At 39.5% G+C, this 14,452-nt stretch overlaps 1 non-coding gene across 1 annotated transcript; it reads left to right on the top strand.

The window, feature by feature from the left end:
• Nucleotides 1–13,996: 13,996 nt before the first annotated feature.
• TRNAS-GGA (transfer RNA serine (anticodon GGA)) lies at nucleotides 13,997–14,068 on the top strand. The gene has a single exon. It is a non-coding gene; the product is annotated as a tRNA-Ser (tRNA).
• Nucleotides 14,069–14,452: the final 384 nt, after the last annotated feature.

Raw genomic sequence — 14,452 nt, forward strand, 5'->3', positions numbered from 1 at the left:
AAAAAACATGAACAGAGAACACTCAAGAGGAAACACAAATGGATAATAAACATTAAGTGAAAAGTTCAACCTCATTAATAATCAAAGATAGGAACATTAAAATGATATGTTTTCTTCATGAAACTTGCAAAAATTTTCATGTAATTCTCAAGGCCAAGTGGGATATAAATATTAGGTTGGTGCAAAAGTGATAGCAGTTTTTGCATTGTTGAAGTTTGACATCTGATATTGGGATACATTCTTAAATAACTGTGGTTATGTTATACATCATTTTAATGCACATTTCTCACTTTATGTGTTTAGCTAATGACATTGTGTGTGTGCTAAGCTAATGACATTGTGTGTGTGCTGAGCTAATGACATTGTGTGTGTGCTAAGCTGCTTCAGTCGTATCTGACTCTTTGTGACCCTATGGACACTAGGCTCCTCTATCCGTGGAATTCTCCAGACAAGAATACTGGAATGGGTTGCCATTTCTTACCCAAAGGGAATCTTCGTAACCCAGGGATCAAACCAGCATCTCTTATATCTGCTGCATTGGCGGGCAGTTTCTTTACCACTAGCGCCACCTAGGAGGCCCCAATGATTATTGCTTTATGTTTATTTTATATTTATTTTAGACTATGGAAATGATGTTAGACAAAAAGCAAATTTGAGGAATTTCCTTATCTGAGTACAAAATGGGTCGTAAAACAACAGAATCAAATCACAACGTCAACAACATATGCAATGGTGGTTCAAGAAGTTTTACAAAGGAGACGAGAGTCTTGAAGATGAGAAGCACAGTGGCTGGCAACTGGAAGTTGACAATGACCAATTGAGAGGCGTCATCAAAGCTGATCCTCTTACAACTATGCAAGAAGTTGCTGAAGAACTCAATGTCAACCTTTCTATGGTCGTGCTGCATTTGAAGCAAATTGGAAAGGTGAAAAAACTCAATAAGTGGGTGCTTCATGAGATGACCAAAAATGGTTAAAAAATTATCTTGAAGTGTCATCTTCTCTTATTGTGCACAACAAATCATTTCTGGACCTGATTGTGATGTGCAATGAAAAGTATATTTTATACAACCAGCAACAGCCAGCTCAGTAGTTGGGGCCAGAAGAACTCCAAAGCACCTCCCAAAACCAAACTTGTACCCAAAAAAGGTCATGATCACTGTTTGGTGGTCTGCTAACAGTCTGATCCACAGCAGCTCTCTGAATTCCAGTGAAACCATTACATCTGAGAAGTATTTTCAGGAAATCAATGAGATGCCCCCAAAACCTCAGTGCCTGCAGCCATTATTGATCAACAGAAATGCCCAATTCTTATCCACAATAATACCAGGCCATAAGTTGCACAACCAACACTTCAAACGTTGAACAAATTGCGCTATAAAGGTTTGCCTCATCTGCTGTATTCACCTCTCGCCAGCTGACCACCACTTCTTCAAACATCTTGGCAACTTTTTGCAGGGAAAATGCTTCCACAACCAACAGGAGGCAGAAAATGCTTTCCAAGAGTTCTTCAAATCCTTAAGCACAGATTTTTACGCTATAGGAATAAACAAATTTATTTCTTATTGGCAGAAATGTGTTGATTGTAATGGTTCCTATTTTGTTACTAAAGATGCATTTGAACCTAGTTATAATGATTTAAATTCACAGTCCAAAACCACAATTACGTTTCCACCAACATAGTAAGAATAAAAATGCATGCCTCTCATAAATTGCTGGTAGGACTGAAAATTTGGTACTAACTTCCTTGAAAGGAAGGTAGCAAAATACTGCTAACTTTTGATGCAAGAGTTCCATTTCTAGGAATCCAGTTTAAAAAATAATCAGAGATATATGTGAAAAAGTTTATTCATGGATGTTCAGTACAATATCATAATCCCTAAACAATTTAACCCTTCATGGTAAAGTAAAAGAAAACTAAAGTTTTATAAATCAATTCAGGAACATACTAATAGTCTTTAAAACCAAACAAACAAACAAACAAAAAACTCGAATATGGAAAAAAATTCTCATTTTATTAATTAGGGAGAAGTAGTATACAAATCTTACTATACATCATGATCTCACTTTTAAAATATTTAAGCATAGGGAAAATATTGGAAGAAAATAGTTATAATGCATTTCTCTGGTTGATGGTATATAACATGATTTTTGTTGTCTTCTTAATTTTCTTATAACACATCTCTAAGAGGAAATTTTTATATATAATCAGCATTATAAATATGTGTTATATCTATTCCAGTTGTAATTTATAGAAATCCATCTTAAGAAAATAATCCTAAATGAATAAAATTTTTCTACACAAAGACATTTATGCACTGATTTATTTAGCACACTGGGCATAGCAAACATCTTGTTCCAGCAACACAAGAGACTACTCTACACATGGACATCACCAGATGATCAATACCAAAATCAGATTGATTATATTGTTTTTAGCCAGGGATGGAGAAGCCTTGTACAGTCAGCAAAAACAAGACCGGGAGCTACTGTGGCTCAGATCATGAACTTCTTTTTGCAAAATTCAGACTTAAACTGAAGAAAGTAGGGAAGGCTGCTAGGCCATTCAGGTATGACCTAAATCAAATCCCTTATGATTATACAGTGCAAGTGACAAATAGATTCAAGACAGTAAATCTGATAGATAGGGTACCTGAAGATCTATGGATGAAGGTTTGTAACACTGTACAGGAGGTAATGATCAAAACCATCCCCAAGAAAAAGAAAGGCAAAATGGTTGTCTGAGGAGGCCTTACAAATTGCTGAGAAAAGAAGAGAAGTGAAACACAAAGGAGAAAAGGAAAGATATACCCATCTAAATGCAGAGGTCCAATGAATAGCAAAAAGAGATTAAGAAGCTTTATTTAAAACAGTAAAATTGGAGGAAAAAAGAACTAGTTGATGACAGTCTATAAAATAGGCCACATTGTCTTTTAATATTATGTTTAATCCCTTTTATTTTGTGCAAAACATCTTATTTCGGTGTTCAGCCATGAGAGATACTAGCACAGATAAGAGAGGACACACACACCCCACACACAAACACACCCTTTCTCTACTACCTTCTCCCTGAAGAGCTAAGTTCAGGATTAGAGAATCAAGGTTCTTGCTCTTTGAGTACCAAGCAGCAAGATGAGTAAGGCTGTCCCTCTTCTCTGTGAGTTTAGGCTTTACTTCCTAAACACCTCAATCATTCAGTTCAGTTTAGTTGAGTCGCCCAGTCATGTCTGACTCTCTGCGACCCCATGAACTGCAGCACACCAGGCCTCCCTGTCCATCACCAACTCCCAGAGTTTATCCAAACTAATGTCCATTGAGTTGGTGATGCCATCTAACCATCTCATCCTCTGTTCTCCCCTTCTCCTCCTGCCTTCAATCTTTCCCAACATCAGGGTCTTTTCAAATGAGTCAGCTTTTTACACCAGATGGCCAAAGTACTGGAGTTTCAGCTTCAACATCAGTCCTTCCAATGAACACCCAGGGCTGATTTCCTTTAAGATTGACTGGTTGGATCTCCTTGCAGTCCAAGAGACTCGCAAGAGTCTTCAACACCACAGTTTAAAAGCATCAATTCTTCTGCGTTCAGCTTTCTTTATAGTCCAACTCTCACATCCACACATGACTGCTGAAAAAACCATACCCTTGACTAGACGGACCTTTGTTGACAAAGTAATGTCTTTGCTTTTGAATATGCTATCTATGTTTGTCATAACTTTCCTTCCAAGGAGTAAGCGTCTTTTAATTTCATGGCTGCAGTCACCATCTGCAGTGATTTTGGAGCCTCAAAAAAATAAAGTCAGCCACTGTTTCCACTGTTTCCCCATCTATTACCTCAATCATAAACAGATATAAATAACAGAAACTTTTTAATAATATAGAAAAATATTTTGACACCACAGTTAAATTTTGAAAATCAAAACAATATTGTGAAATCAGTAGTATAACCTCAGCTGTCTGTGATGCACATAAGACTGATCCATTGAATAGCCCTTGAATTCAGTGAGATACAAAGATGGTGTGGTTTTATTTTTCTCCTTTCACTACCTTCAAACATGCTCTGTCGAATTTCCTTTTTCCCATCGTTTAATGATATCTCAGTTCAGTTCAGTTGCTCAGTCATCTCCGACTGTTTGCAATCCATGAACCGCAGCACACAGGGCCTCACTGGCCATTACCAACTCCTGGAGTTTACCCAAACTCACGTCCATTGAGTTGGCGATGCCATCCAACGATCTCATCTTCTATCATCCCCTTCTCCTCCTGCCCTCAATCTTTTCCAGCATCAGTGTGTTTTCAATGAGTCAGCTCTTTGCATCAGGTGGCCAAAATACTGGAGTTCCACCTTCAACATCAGTTCTTCCAATGAACATGCAGGACTGATCTCCTTTAGGATGGACTGACTGGTTGAACCTCCTTTAGTCCAAAGGACTCTCAAGAGTCTTCTCCAACACCACAGTTCAAAAGCATCAATTCTCTGGTGCTCAGCCTTCTTTACAGTCCAACTCTCACAAGCATCCATGACTACTAGAAAAACCATAGCCTTGACTAGATGGAACTTTGGTGACAAAGTAATGTCTCTGCTTTTTAATATGTTGTCTAGGTTGGTCATAACTTTCCTTCCAAGGAGTAAGTGCTTTTTAATTTCATGGCTGCAATCACCATCTGCAGTAATTTTGGAGCCCAGAAAAATAAAGTCAGCCACTGTTTCCCCATCTATTTGCCATGAAGTGATGGGACCAGATGCCATGATCTTAGTTTTCTGAATGTTGAGCTTTAAGCCAACTTTTTCACCCTTCTCTTTCAATTTCATCAAGAGGCTCTTTAATTCTTCATCACTTTCTGCCATAAGGGTGGTGTCATCTGCATATCTGAGGTTATCGATATTTCTCCCGGCAATCTTGATTCCAGCTTGTGCTTCCTCAAGCCCAGCGTTTCTCATGATTTACTCTGCATGTAGATGTTTTTCTGGAACTCTCATGCTTTTTCCATGATCCAGCGGATGTTGGCAATTTGATCTCTAGTTCCTCTGCCTTTTCTAAAACCAGCTTGAACATCAGGAAGTTCACGATTCACATATTGCTGAAGCCTGGCTTGGAGAATTTTGAGCATTACTTTACCAGCATGTGACATGAGTGCAATTGTGCAGTAGTATGAGCATTCTTTGGCATTGCCTTTCTTTGGGATTGGAATGAAAACTGACCTTTTCCAGTCCTGTGGCCACTGCTGAGTTTTCCAAATTTGCTAGCATATTGAGGGCGGCACATTCACAGCATCATTTTTCAGGATTTGAAATAGCTCTACTGGAATTCCATCACCTCCACTATCTTTGTTTGTAGTGATGCTTTCTAAGGCCCACTTGACTTCACATTCCAAGATGTCTGGCTCTAGATGAGTGATCACACCATCGTGATTATCCGGGTCATGAAGATCCTTTTTGTACAGTTCTTCTGTGTATTCTTGCCATCTCTTCTTAATATCTTCTGCTTCTCTTAGGTCCAGACCATTTCTGTCCTTTATCGAGCCCATCTTTGCATGAAATGCTCCCTTGATGTATCTAATTTTCTTGAAGAGATCTCTAGTCTTTCCCATTCTGTTCTTTTCCTCTATTTCTTTGCATTGATCACTGAAGAAGGCTTTCTTATCTCTTCTTGCTATTCTTTGGGACTCTGCATTCAGATGCTTATATCTTTCCTTTTCTCCTTGGCTTTTCGCTTCTCTTATTTTCACAGCTATTTGTAAGGCTTCCCCAGACAGCCATTTTGATTTTTTGCATTTCTTTTCCATGGGAGTGGTCTTGATCCCTGTCTCCTGTACAATGTCACGAACCTCATTCCATAAATCATCAGGCACTCTATCTATCAGATCTAGGCCCTTAAATCTATTTCTCACTTCCACTGTATAATCATAAGGGATTTGATTGAGGTCATACCTGAATGGTCTAGAAAAACATCTGTTTCTGTTTTATTGACTATGCCAAAGCCTTTGACTCTGTGGATCACAATAAACTGTGGAAAATTCTGAAAGAGATGGGAATGCCAGACCTCCTAACCTGCCTCTTGAGAAATCTGTATGCAGGCCAGGAAGCAACAGTTAGAACTGGACATGGAACAACAGACTGGTTTCAAATAGGAAAAGGAGTACGTCAAGGCTGTATATTGTCACCCTGCTTATTTAACTTCTATGCAGAGTACATCATGAGAAAGGCTGGACTGGAAGAAACACAAGCTGGAATCAAGATTGCCGGAAGAAATATCAATAACCTCAGATATGCAGATGACACCACCCTTATGGCAGAAAGTGAGGAGGACCTAAAAAGCCTCTTGATGAAAGTGAAAGAGGAGAGTGAAAAAGTTGGCTTAAAGCTCAACATTCAGAAAACAAAGATCATGGCATCCGGTCCCATCACTCCATGGGAAATAGACGGAGAAACAGTGGAAACAGTGTCAGACTTTATTTTTTTGGGCTCCAAAATCACTGCAGATGGTGACTGCAGCCATGAAATTAAAAGACGCTTACTCCTTGGAAGAAAAGTTATGAGCAACCTAAATAACATATTCAAAAGCAGAGACATTACTTTGCCGACTAAGGTCCGCCTAGTCAAGGCTATGGTTTTTCCAGTAGTCATGTATGGATGTGAGAGTTGGACTGTGAAGAAGGCTGAGCGCTGAAGAATTGATGCTTTTGGACTGTGGTGTTGGAGAAAGCTCTTGAGAGTCCCTTGGGCTGCAAGGAGATCCAACCAGTCCATTCTGAAGGAGATCAACCCTGGGATTTCTTTGGAAGGAATGATGCTGAAGCTGAAACTCCAGTACTTTGGCCACCTCATGCGAAGAGGACTCATTGGAAAAGACTTTGATGCTTGGAGGGTTTGGGGGCAGGAGGAGAAGGGGACGACCAAGGATGAGATGGCTGGATGGCATCACTGACTCGATGGACACGACTCTGTGTGAATTCCAGGAGTTGGTGATGGACAGGGAGGCCTGGTGTGCTGTGATTCATGGGGTCGCAAAGAGTCGGACACGACTGAGCGACTGAACTGAACTGACTCTGCATGTAAGTTAAATAAGCAGGATGACAATATACAGCTTTGACATACGCCTTTTCCTATTTGGAACCAGTCTGTTGTTCCATGTCCAGTTCTAACTGTTGCTTCCTGACCTGCATACAGATTTCTCAAGAGGCAGTTTCAGTTGGTCTGGTATTCCCATCTCTTTCAGAATTTTCCACAGTTTATTGTGATCTATACAGTCAAAGGCTTTGGAATAGTCAATAAAGCAGAAATAGATGTTTTTCAGGAACTCTCTTGCTTTTTTGATGATCCAATGGATGTTGGCAGTTTAATCTCTTTTTTCTCTGCCTTTTCTAAAACCAGCTTGAACATCTGGAATTGCACGGTTCATGTACTGCTGAAGCCTGGCTTGGAGAATTTTGAGCATTACTTTACTAGCGGGCAAGATTAGTGCAATTGTGTGGTAGTTTGAGCATTCTTTGGCATTGCCTTTCTTTGGGATTGGAATGAAAACTCTCCTTTTCCAGTCTTGTGGCCACTACTGAGTTTTCCAAATTTGCTGGCATATTGAGTGCAGCACTTTCACAGCATCATCTTTCAGGATTTGAAATAGCTCAACTGACATCCCATTACCTCCACTAGCTTTGTTCATAGTGACGCTTCCTAAGGCCCACTTGGCTTCATATTCCAGGATGTCTGGCTCTAGGTAAGTGATCACACCATCATGATTATCTGGGTCATGAAGATCTTTTTTGTATTCTTACCGCCTCTTAATATCATCTGCTTCTTTTAGGTCCATAACATTTCTATCCTTTATTGTGCCCATCTTTGCTTGAAATGTTCCCTTGATATCTCTAATTTTCTTGAAGAGATCTCTAGTCTTTCCCATTCTATTGTTTTCCTCTATTTCTTTGCATTGATCACTGAAGAAGGCTTTCTTATCCTTGCTATTCTTTCGAGCTCTGCATTCCAATGGGTATATCTTTCCTTTTCTCTTTTGCTTTTTGCTTCTCTTCTTTTCACAGCTATTTGTAAGGCCTCCTCAGACAGCCATTTTGCTGTTTTGCATTTCTTTTTCTTGGGGATGGTCTTGATCGCTGCCTCCTGTACAATGTCATGAACCTCCATCTGTAGTTTATCAGGCAGTCTGTCTATCAGATCTAGTCCCTTAAATCTATTTCCTACTTCCACTGTATAATCATAAGGGATTTGATTTAGGTCATACCTGAATGATCTAGTGGTTTTCCCCCACTTTCTTCAATTTAATTCTGAATTTGACAATAAGGAGTTCATGATCTGAGCCACAGTCAGCTCCTGGTCTTATTTTTGCTGAGTGTATAGATCTTCTCCATCTTTGGCTGCAAAGAATATAATAAATCTGATTTCAGTGTGGGCCATTTGGTGATGTCCATGTGTAGAGTCTTCTCTTGTGTTGTTGGAAGAGGGTGTTTGATATGACCAGTGCATTCTCTTGGCAAAACTCCATTAGCCTTTGCCCTGCTTCATTCTGTACTCCAGTGATGTCTCAGACAGATCCTACAGCTTCCACCCATTCTCAAGTGTTAAAAATTTCAGTCTAGTCTAACAGTGTTTAAAATCTCAATCTTGCCTTCAGTTCTGTGTTCATCATGGCCAATCCACCTGTAGGAGGGACCTTGGAATGGAAACAAGGGCACTTCTTCACTCTTACCCTCTCCTTTGCTGATTTTCTTCTAGCACTTCCAAAAATGGGTAGAAAGTGAGATTACAGAAATAGATTATAGGTGTGCTCTTAATGCAGCTGCTCTAGTCCCTCACAGCTATAAATATTCCCAGTGGCTTCTGGTACCATTTCCTGCAGACCCTGAGGGAGACTTCCGCACTGAGCCTTCTGCTGACATATGGAATTCACTTCAGTTTAGCTGATTTTTAACTCCATTTCCACTTCACATCCAGCTCTAGCATTCACATACAATCCTTCATCTGGTATCCCTTTTCCATAGGCCAGTTCTCCCAGGTGGGCCAGGAACCATATTACTGATGCTCAAATGCCTTTTTGATGTTCCTTGGACCCACTAGCAAAGGATACATCTTCATCCCAATAAAAAATTACAGTAAAAGACAGTTTTACTTGTCTATCTTCCTCCCTCAACCACTCTTGAATTATTTTCCTTATTTCCACTTCAAAAAGGCACAGAAGACAGATCGTTAAATCTGATGTATAAGTGCCCAACTGAGAAATAATACACCTATCACTCTTTTTCTGGTCACACCTTCCCCCATGTTTACAAGTATTCTATTGGAACCCTGTTGCACATGTCATACTTCTGCTGAAGCCAACAGCTCACATCTTTAAAAGGTCATAAGAGTCCTTGAGGCCAGTACACATATACACTAGGGAAAGGGGGAGGGATGAAGAGGGTGGCTGGTTATGCCATTTTAATAATCTTATGGAAATATAACTGATGCCATTTTGAAAGCTGTCTTGTAGACTATGGATGTACATGCTACCTGCATTTGGTTACTTGTTTGTTATTGGTTTGGATGTTTGGCTGGTTGGTTTTGGGATTCTAAAAGCAATTCCAAGATAACAGTGATACAAATTCAATATTGTCACAGGTAGGAAAAGACTAGAAGGAAAGATATTAGTATACTACAGTGTTACAAGTGCATTACTAGATGTATGTGTGTGTGCGTTTTCAGTCAAGTCTGATTCGTTGTGACCCCATCGACTATAGCTCACCAGGCTTCACTGTCTATGGGGATTCTCCAGGTAAGAATAGTGGAGTGGGTTGCTATGCCCTCCTCAAGGAGATCTTTCCAACCCAGGGATCAAACCCAGGTCTCCCGCACTGCAGGCAGATTCTTTACTGTCTGAGCCACCAGGGAAACCTTGTTACTAGATGGCAATACTATATTATTACCTATAGTATAGGTGTGTCACCTGCCAATCAGGAGACACAGGAGACCTGGGTTCCATCCTTTGGTTAGGAAGATCTCTACCTGGAAATCTCCCATGGACAGAGGAGCCTGGCTGGCTTCAGTCCATGGGTCACAAAGATTCAGACACAACTGAATACACATGCGCATAGGTATATATTACAGTATTATTTCCTCCTTACTTCATGAAATTTTCTATTTAAAGGGAAAACAAGAGAGTATTTTAAATATTAAAATATAATGCATATATTTTCATATAAAAGTGAGTGTAGTTTTTTTATTCTTCCAGGTTTATTGGAGCATAATTGAAAAATAAAATTGTGCATATTTAAAGTGAACCATGTGATGGGTTTGATATACATATGCTTTGTGAAATGATTACAACAACCAGGTTAATTTGCACATTTTTCACATCCCATGGTTCTCTTATTTTTGTATGTGGTTAAAAACAGTTAAGGTCTACCCTCAACAAATTTAGAGTCACCATGCAATATTATTGACTATAGTCACTGCTATACATTGTATCCCCAGAGCTTATTCATCTTATAACTGAAGACTTGTACCTTTTGACTAGCATCTCTCCATCTTTCCCACCACTCTACCCCAGTTCGTGAAAACCACCATTTGACTCTATGCTTCTGAGTTCAGTTTTTTAAGATTCCATGTGTCAATGAGATCATGCAGTATTTGTCTTTGTCTGGCTAATTTCACTTAAGATAATGTCCTCTACATTATTTCTGTACTTGCAAACGGTGAGGTTTCCTTCTTTCTTGTGGCTTAGTGATATTCCATTGTGTGTGTGTGTGTATGTGTATGTATCACATCCTCTTTATTCATCTGTCAATGGACACAGGTTGTTTCTTTACCTTGGCTGTTGTGAATAATAGAGCAATGAACACAGAAATGAAGATGTATCTGAGACACAGATTTCAGTTGTTTTAGATAAATACCTAGAAGTGAGATTACTGAATCATATTTCTATTTTTAACTTTTTGAGAAAACTGTTCTGTTTTCCATAATGGCTATATCAATTTACATTCCTCACAGAGGTGTAACAAGAGTTCCCTTATCTCCAAATCCTTGCCAGAACTCACTATCTGTTGTCTTTCTACTAAATGCCATCCTAACAGGTGTGCAATGGTATCTCACAGAGGTTTTGATTTGTGTTTATCTGATGATTCATAATGTTGAACACCGTTTCTTGTGCCTATTGGCCATTTGTATGTCTTCTTTGAAAAAAATGTTTTTTTCAGGTATTTTGCCTATTTTAAAATCAAATTACTTGATTTTTAGCTATTGAATTAAAGTTAAGTTCCTTATCATAGGAAAGTGATTAAATAGGCATGTGTATCTACCATTATAAAAAAGATTACTTGATTGTAGATATAGAGAAAGTGAGGGTTTTCCTGATGGCCCAGTGGTAAAGAATCTGCCTGCAATGTGAAAGACCCAGGTTCAGTCCCTGGATTGAGAAGATCCCCTGGAGAAGGGAATGGCAACCCACTCCATGGAATTCTTGCCTGGAAATTCCATGGACAGAGGAGCCTGGAGGGCTATAGTCCATGGGGTCACAAAGAATCAGGCACGACTAAGGCAGCTGAGCACACATGCATGCATACACAAAGTGCCCAGGCACTGGAAACTTCTTTCACTACTCAGACAAATCAAGAAATTATTCTTTTCTGGAAAAATGGATTTAACTTACATAGCAAAACACAAACACACACATTGGCTCATATATAGAGAGTTGTCTTTATTCAGTTTTCATAGTGTCAAAGGGAAAGACATTTAAGTAACCACCCTTAAAATCAGGACAAAATTTTACATATATAGTAAAAAATGTACAAATGAAACTTTATTTTGAAACATAAAATTTAAAAAGAAGTTTTTCTTCTAGTGGATGAACTAGAGGTTATATTTACTAACATATGACAATTCTTAGAATTTATACCAAAAAAAATAAGTCTATTGTATCCTTTAATAAGTTTTAATTATTCGCACAAAATTATATGATGTTTTTACCTCAAACTTGACAGCAGGATCATATAAGAGGGTTGTTTTCTTACAGTGTTACTCAGGTGTTCATTTATTTTCCCAAAGGGCCTTTCCTAATCCTTTGAAATTCAAATTTTCTTTTGAAGAACTCATCTAATGATCATACTTGTCATTTTTCACTTTAACTATTAGCTTGTGAAACTCTGCCAGATCTTCCATGTGGTTGGACTTCCCTGGTGGCTTAGATGGTCAAGAATCTGCCTGGAATGTGGGAGACCCCGATTTGATCCCTGGAGTCAGGAAGATCCCCTGGAGAAGGGATTGGCTACCCACTCCAGTATTCTTGCCTGGAGAATTCCACGGACAGAGGAGCCTGGCAGGCTACAGTCCATAGGATCACAAAGCATCGGACATGACTGAGAGACCTGCAGTTGCATGTGATTATAGCAGTTCTCAAACATTGTTTTTCATGGGCTTCAGAGTTGCTTTCAAGTTTTGCAGTTATTCCTCAAAATTAATAAGAATTTTACTTGCAAAAGTTCAATGTTTACAGCTTTCTATGTGTGCGTGTGTGCTGAGTCACTTCAGTTGTGTTCAACTGTGTGCAACGTTATGGACTATAACCTGCCAACCTCCTCTTGCCTGGGGTTCTCCAGGCAAGAATACTGGAGTGGGTTGCCATGCCCTCCTCCATTCCCTCCTCCAGGGGGTCTTTCCAACTGAGGGATCAAACCTGAGTCTCTAGTGGCCCCTGAGTTGGCAGGTGGGTTCTTTACCACTAGCACCAGCTGGGAACCCACAGCTTTCTATAATCATCTGTAAAATAAACCAAAGCAGTACATTTGGTGGGGAGAGATAAATATGTTTATGTGACAAAAAAAAATCAGATTATATAGTTATTATTAGGACAGCTAGGGGTTCTGTGCATGTGAATGTAGGTGTTCATTAAATCACTAGGCCATGATAAACCTACCTAGTAGCTGGAAAACTTTTTGGTGCCAAAATTGAATGAAACTAGATAAGCATCCTCTCCTATTTTCAGCCCCCAAATATGCAAAGATACTGGGACACCTAAACCAAATCCCATTGCATATAGTAGTCAGAATATCATCCAGCCCAGGAATTCAAGTATACTGATGAGTATTTTAACTAGAGTGAGAAAAGAGAATAAAAATTTAGGTTGGGAATATGAGACATTTTAGAAGGGGAAAATGCACTTTTAGAGAGGCTTCACATCCCATGCTAGTAAAGGTTATGCTCAAAACCCTTCAAGCTAGGCTTCAGCAGTACTTAATATCAAGAACTTCCAGATGTGCAAGCTGGGATTAGAAAAGGCAGAGGAACCAGAGATCAAATTGCCAATATGTGCTGAATCATAGAGAAAGTAAAGGAATTCCAGAAAAATATCTACTGTTCATTGACTACTTTAAAGCCTTTGGTTGTGTGGATCAAAACAAACTGTAGAAAACTTTTAAGGAGATGGAAATATCAGACTGTCTTACCTGTCTCCTGAGAAATGTGTATGCAGGTCATGAAGCAACAGTTAGAACCTTATATGGAACAACTGACTGGTTCAAAATGAGAAAGGAGTATGATAAAGCTTATATTTAACTTATATTTATTTAACTTATATTTAACTTATAACATCATGCAAAATACGAGGCTGGATGAATTACAAGCTGGAATCAAGATTGCTGGGAGAAATATCAACAACCCCAGATATGCAGATGATACCACTCTAATGGCAGAAAGCAAAGAGGAACTGAAGAGGGTTCATCACCCTCTTGATGAGGGTGAAGGAGGAGAGAGAGAAAGCCAGCTGAAAACTCAATATTAAAAAAACTAAGATCATGGCATCTAATCCCATCACTTCATGACAAATAGAAGCAGAAAAGGTAGAAGCAGTGACAGATTTCCTCTTCTTGGGCTCTAAAATCACTGAGGATGGTGATTACAGCCATGAAATTAGAAGGCAATTGCTTCTTGGAAGGAAAGCTGTGACAAACCTAGACAGTGTATTAAAAAGCACAGATATCACTTTGTTGACAAACGCCCATATATTGTCTTTCTGGAGTCCCTGGTGGCTCAGAGGTTAAAGCGTCTGCCTGGAATGCAGGAGACCCAGGTTTGATCCCTGGGTTGGGAAGATCCCCTGGAGAAGGCAAATGGCAACCCACTCCAGTACTCTTGCCTGGAAAATCCCATGGAGGGAGGAGCCTGGTAGGCTACAGTCCATGGGGTCGCAAAGAGTTGGACACAACTGAGCGACTTCACTTTCACTTTCATTGACTTTCTAGTAGTCATGTACAGATGTGAGAGTTGGACCATAAACAAGGCAGAGTGCCAAAGAATGATGCCTTTGAACTGTGGTGCTGGAGAAGACTCTTGAGAGTCCCTTGGACAGCAAGGAGATCAAACCAGTTAATCGTAAAGGAGGTCAACCCTGAATACTCATTGGAAGGACTGATGCTGAAGCTGAAGCTGCAATACTTTGGCCATATTATGCAAAGAGCTGCACTCATTGGAAAAG

This window comes from Capricornis sumatraensis, chromosome 3, assembly GCF_032405125.1.
Source record: "Capricornis sumatraensis isolate serow.1 chromosome 3, serow.2, whole genome shotgun sequence".
In the NCBI taxonomy this organism is placed as follows: domain Eukaryota; kingdom Metazoa; phylum Chordata; class Mammalia; order Artiodactyla; family Bovidae; genus Capricornis; species Capricornis sumatraensis.